The sequence below is a fragment of the Cygnus atratus genome, chromosome 2 (assembly GCF_013377495.2).
Source record: "Cygnus atratus isolate AKBS03 ecotype Queensland, Australia chromosome 2, CAtr_DNAZoo_HiC_assembly, whole genome shotgun sequence".
NCBI classification, from domain to species: domain Eukaryota; kingdom Metazoa; phylum Chordata; class Aves; order Anseriformes; family Anatidae; genus Cygnus; species Cygnus atratus.
Window position 1 is genome coordinate 151,821,040 of NC_066363.1, and position 6,472 is coordinate 151,827,511.

The following is a 6,472-nucleotide window of genomic DNA, read 5'->3' on the forward strand; positions in this document are numbered from 1 at the left end:
AAGTGCTTATTGATGTTTCTTCATCAAAGTCAGGGAGTGTTTCAGTTGGGCTTATATTAGTATAGTTGCAGGAAGACTCCCATTAATGATAGATAGAAGGTAGATAGAAGGGGAAAAAAAAAGAAAAAAAAAGGAAGAAGAAGAAATGCAAGCACTAAGATCAGAGTTGGCCATGATTATTACAATAGGACCATGTCTGGGTTATCATTTAGAAGACCTGTAGCTATTATCTATTTGGAAGACAAAGATGGGATAGTTTCCCCGCAGGGCACCTTGCATGATTGAGACTAACAAGACAAGCTTGAAATGACTGGAACCTTCATAATATGTTTCTAGCAATGGGAAATGAGTTCACGATAAAAAATGAGGAATTAATAGCAGTACTGCAGGAAAGGACATAGACATTATTATGGATGACTAGTCCAACACTGATTCCTGCTGCAAAAAGAACATTTCAGTTTGAAATGACAGTCCATGTATATGACATGTAAAATGTTGGTGATAATTATTCCACTGTAATTAGCAGTAGGAAAGCCTGAGATAGAATTCAGTGACTAGCTCTGGGCACCACGTTACAAGAAATTTTGAAAAATTTGTGAGAGCACAGGAGGGGAAAAAAATGGGACAGCAAGCAAACATGGTAAACGTGGCCAGGGAAAGAAAGTCAGAAAGAAATGAGATTAGAGGAAAGTATGACAAAAGTCTTCAAATATGCAAAATTGCATTTCATGCTCACTGCAAAAAGAGCCACAGGAAATCAGGAATAATTTGCAGCAAAGACTATTTCAGCTACAGAATGCCAAGTATGAGGATGGTGACATTGATTGACAAGGTACGCAGTAGACTCTCATTCACTGGGTATTTCTAAAAACAGATCAGACAAGGTCAGCATACCTGAACATGGAGACTGTCTAAACAATCACTTCAGGTCCCAGATGGTTACAGTTCTGTTCCCCAAACATATTCTTGATGTTTTGCGTAGAGAAAGGAGGGAGGGGACAGGCTCTCTTCTTAAAGAGCTGTAACTAGATCCAGTACAAATTATCTGACAGATGGAGATCCAGAGGTTTTTCCTATAAGAGCTGGGACAAGAAAGTAGAGTGCAGTCTGTCTATAAGTTTTGGGGGATTTCTTTGAGCTGCCATATAGAAAAGATCTACTAAGGAAGTACCATAAGGGGAATAAGGAGAAGAAATTTGCTTATTCTGACATTTTTGTAAAGGCAGGTTTACATAGGTATTAATGGACATCAGACACCCAGTTCATAATAACTTCTTGTGCAACTTGGTGATTTGTCAAGAGAATATATTTATCTTGGATTTAGTCAAAGACCACTGGATAAGGTATATCCTGAGCTAATATCTCAGCAACAGGTTCCCTTCCAAGTACTCTACCCCTCTTCAGAGCCCATATCTGCCTCCTTGCATCTCTGGGGGAGTTATAGCAAGTGGCCACCTGTTAACAGCCTTCCCTGGCCCACCTTTCTTTCAGGACATTTCACTGCCTTTAAGCCCAAACAAACACCAAACACAGTGGTCCTTGAATTGCTGTCTTCCAGCCTCCAGAAACCAAGGATGTGGAAGTAGTTAATTATACATGGCATCTTGTTTGACTTGAATGGCATTGAGGAAAAGCAAGTGTGATTCAGCTAAGGGCTATTTGCGTCTGTTAACAGTTATGAAAATCCTGCTCGGACAGCACAGGAAGGAGAGTGTGAACTGATGTTTCTTTAGAAAAAAGTGTGAGGCCCTTGAGGTGATTTATTTTGCTACATGTTCATTAAGAGCAGTGTTGCCCAGAAGTTCTTTTGCTTTCAAGTCTCTGATCAGAAACAGGTCACTCTTCCTTCTCCAATAAAGGAATTTATTAATCCTGTAAAATTCACAACGAGTTGTAAGGATGTTGGGCTTTTTGAAGGGCAGGTTCTTTAGTGGCACAATGCTTTACTTTGAGTGAAGTAGATGCATAGGGGCAAAACAATTGACAACCTGGCTAGATGAACAGAAGAGCAAAAGGATCAAATACAATATCTCTGCTTCCCTTGCTCCTACAGAAGGATGCTCCTAATGTTGCACTCATACTATCTTCTCCCTAAGATTGTTAAGAATATCTGTTCATGTGTATTTCCTGTTAGACTGTATCTGAATATCTGAAGATTTAAATAAATTGCATTAAACCGCTTACATTGTGTTAAAAAAAAAAAAAAAAAAAAAAAAAAAAAGCCCAGTCTGTTTTCCAGCATCATTTAAAACAGAATATATATTGAGAGCCTTTAAACTAAAAATAAATAAATAGGTAAAATAATGTTGCTATCAAACAGACCTACACATGAATTTGAAGAAGTAAAAAACAGACTGGATGAAGTGAAATCCTGTCACTTTCCTTAGCAGAGTATAAAAAATAACACTACTGTGTTCAGTGGCAGCAACTTGAGGAAGCTGGAGATATGTTTTGGAAGGACGTGTGAAAAGAGACAATCTAAAAGCCTGTGGAAGACAGGGTTTTTTAATAAAAAGAAGTATCAAAGTGCATTTCAACTCATATCTTCTAAAGTGAAATAATTTTGTGGCTCTCAAATAGCCCAAGAATTGACTGTCACTCTGACAGGTCTCAAATGGTCAGCTCGACAAATTCCTTCAAATCTATTTACTTACTGCATGTAGGTGGTATCAGACCCCCGTCAGATCCAGCTGCACATTTTATAATGTATTTATTGCTTTTCTGCTGAAGACTAGTGCAGCGGCTACGTAATTTTACTTTTTATTCCAAGCTGAGGAATTCAGAGCGCTTCGCACTATAACTAATTAAGCTTCCCTTTTGCCTAAAGCAATTAATATAATTTAAATAGACTGGGCAAGAGATTTGCTTAAAGTTATGCAGCAGTTTTGTGACTTGAAAATACAACTTTCAATGTCTGGGTAAGGTTTAATCACCAAGCGAGACCTTATTTCATGAACTCAGTGCTAAGACAGTTGGAGATCTCAGACAGAAACTTTCTAACGGTCCTTTAATTAAGTTGAAAAGAATGATTGCCCTAATCAAGAGAGACTGTGGGTATTTCTCCTAATACAATCAGCAGTAGCTGCCAAATCAGGATGCACTTTTCTTAAGCAGCATTTCCTGTCGCAGGCTGTTGTTATGTGAAGACACGAGGAGCATCCCTTCTCTGAGGAGCATATCCATGTTGCCTAATTACACATTCTGCAATGTACAAACACAGTCTCCTCTGGAGGCTGGAGACATACAAATGTAAAGTAAGCAAGTGTCCCTGCCTGAGCATACTTCTCTTCTCAGGAAGGAAACACCTCATGGGGAAAGAGAAGAATGTTATGAGGAGTAGTCAGCATGGATTCACCAAGGGGAAGTCATGCTCGACCAACCTCATTGCCTTCTATGATGGCATCACCAGCTGGGTAGACGGGGGGAGAGCAGTGGATGTCATCTACCTTGACTTTAGCAAGGCTTTCGATACTGTCTCCCATGACATCCTGATAGCAAAGCTGAGAATGTGTGGGATAGAGAAGTGGACAGTAAGGTGGGTTGAGAACTAGCTGACTGGCTGACTGGCTGACTGGCTGAGCTCAGAGGGTGGTGATCGGCGGTGCAGAGTCCGGCTGGAGACCTGTGACTAGCGGCGTTCCCCAGGGGTCGGTGCTGTGTCCGGTCTTGTTCAACATCTTCATCGACGACCTTGATGAGGGAATAGTGTCTGCCCTCAGCAAGTATGCCAATGACACAAAGCTGGGAGGAGTGGCTGACACACCAGAAGGCTGTGCTGCCATTCAGCGAGACCTGGACAGGCTGGAGAGATGGGCAGGAAGAAACCAAATGAGATTTAATAAGAGCAAGTGTAGAGTCCTGCACCAGGGAAGGAACAAACACACATATCGGTACAGGCTGTGGGACGACCTGCTGGAGAGGAGCTCTGAGGAGAAGGACCTGGGGTTCCTGGTGGACGACAGGTTGCCCATGAGCCAGCAGTGTGCCCTCATGGCCAAGAGGGCCAATGGGATCCTGGCATGCATTAAAAGGAGCGTGGCCAGCAGGTCAAGGGAGGTGATCCTCCCCCCCCTATTCTGCCCTGGTCAGGCCTCGCCTGGGGTACTGTGTCCAGTTCTGGGCTCCACGGTACAAAAAAGACAGGGATCTCCTGGAAAGAGTCCAGTGGAGGGCCACAAAGATGATACGGGGCCTGGAGCATCTTCCCTATGAAGAAAGGCTGAGGGACCTGGGTCTGATCAGCCTGGAGAAAAGAAGACTGAGAGGGGATCTCACCAATGTGTATAAATACCTGAGGTGTGGGAGACAGAGGGATTTGGCCAACCTCTTTTCAGTGGTTTATGGGGACAGGACAAGGGGTAATGGCCACAAGATAGAGCACAGGAAGTTCCGCACCAATATGCAAAAGAACTTCTTCACGGTGAGGGTGACGGAGCACTGGAACAGGCTGCCCAGGGAGGTTGTGGAGTCTCCTTCTCTGGAAATATTCAAGGCCTGTCTGGATGCCTACCTGGGCAGCCTGCTCTAAGGAACCTGCTTTGGCAGGGGTGTTGGACCCAATGATCTCTGGAGGTCCCTTCCAACCCCTTCAATTCTGTGATTCTGTGATTCTGTGAAATCAGCAGACAAGTTTAACCTCTGGGTTAAATCCTGGCTTCAATAAAATAAAGGACAGCAACTGCACCATCGCCCATAGACTGTTGAAGTAGACAGAACATTTTCTATGGATTTCAATAGGTTGTGATTAAAGTGAGAAAACAAGTCGTATTCGGTAAATAACAAATACAAGTGCTGAATAGGAAGACAGCCTACCAGTGATAAACCAGCTGTTTTAGCATGCGGTAGCATGCACTAACAGCTGCTGGGCACAGCTGCCAAAGCGTGCCCATGAAATTATATGGAAGGGACATGGCAGAAGTTAATGTGCTCCAAGTAAATGAAAGAGAGCTGCTGTCTGTGGAGAAGAATAATGTCTTTTGTTGACTTCAGCTGCCCCCAGACAAAACAGTGAATAGTTTCTGAAAGATGAAACCTTGAGAAAATGGTCTGCTCTCTTCATACATACCACATCTTTTCGCATACACTGAAATATAACCAGGCAGAGAACGCAGCCTTTTTTCACACCTGTGCATGTTATCCTGTCTTAAGCATTTTATCTTTTGCCTATTGTGTTTCCATAACATGAATAGGAACCTTTTTTTTTTTTTCCAAGAAACATCTCTCACCATACTGATATGGTCTGAAGCCACATTATAGGGACAAGTCCTCTTCACCAAGCCTTGTCAGGGACAACTACAATCATCTGGCAATAAATTGTGCCACAGTTATATATTTCTTCTGCTCATCTCCAGTTACTTGTCTCCCACTGCCAGCGAGTGACTGACTGAAGTCCACTTTCATCCGCTCCTGTGATGTGACAGAAGGCAGTGGGTATTGCTGTCTGCACTGGGTCAGCCATGAGCGACATAAAGCTAAAGAGCTGGGCACGGAGTGCATAGAGCACACAGAGCACTTACTATCTCACAGAAATTCAACAGACACCATTCATCTTGTCTAGGCTAACTGGAGAATATGTTAATGACCAGCCAGTAAGCAGCCAAACACACACAGGGAAAACTGCTGAAAAAAAAAATGAATCATTTCATTAAGGAAGCAGAATGCTTTGGCATTTTGCAGAGTTTGTACATCCAAACAAAACAATGCAATTGCTTCTGCTTTAATCTTGGGCAAGGAATAAGCCAAGAAACTTATTTTTCTGCTAAACTTACCTCCATCTGACTACCTAGTCATCCCTACCCACTCCTCTGTTTTTTCCACGTATGGAGAGAAAAGGTGGTTTTCTCCACCTTTCTGGAAATAAACTCATCAGAGATATTTTCTTCATCTGTCCACAGGATATTGAGTACTCTACAGCCTAGATTTTTCTAATACTAAGCACTAACTTAACACACATAATTAACTTTACTATTCTCATGAATTCTCAAATAAGTCTAAAATTTTCAGGTTTATATTTATTCTAGTTTTGTGGTTTTTTTTTTCCTCATTGCCCATAGCTGAAAAAAATCGTCGCTTCTTGTGGAGGCTGAGAATTAGGGAAAGGCCAGGGGAGAAAGAGATGTGAGTTCCCTGGGTCAGCAGCACAGCTCAGACTTTGAATATACCCGATCAGCCTGTAAAGCTAAATATTGAAAGAAGTAGTAGTTAATTACGTTTTCATAGTAAGTTTATTTGAGAAGAATCTCTTTTTTGATATTCTAGAGGAATAAAAGGTAGCTAAATTAACATATTATTCATGTGCACTTCTCTTCTGATTTAATTGCTGCCCTTTTTACCTGTCTTTTATATGCAGGTGGGTCTAGTGACTACGAATAAATAATATGTTATTGGGAGAATGATTGCATGACTTCAGCTTCCACTTCCCTGAGCATAGAAAGAGGCTGCAGATTAAAGTTTATGGGCTGTTGTTACTCCA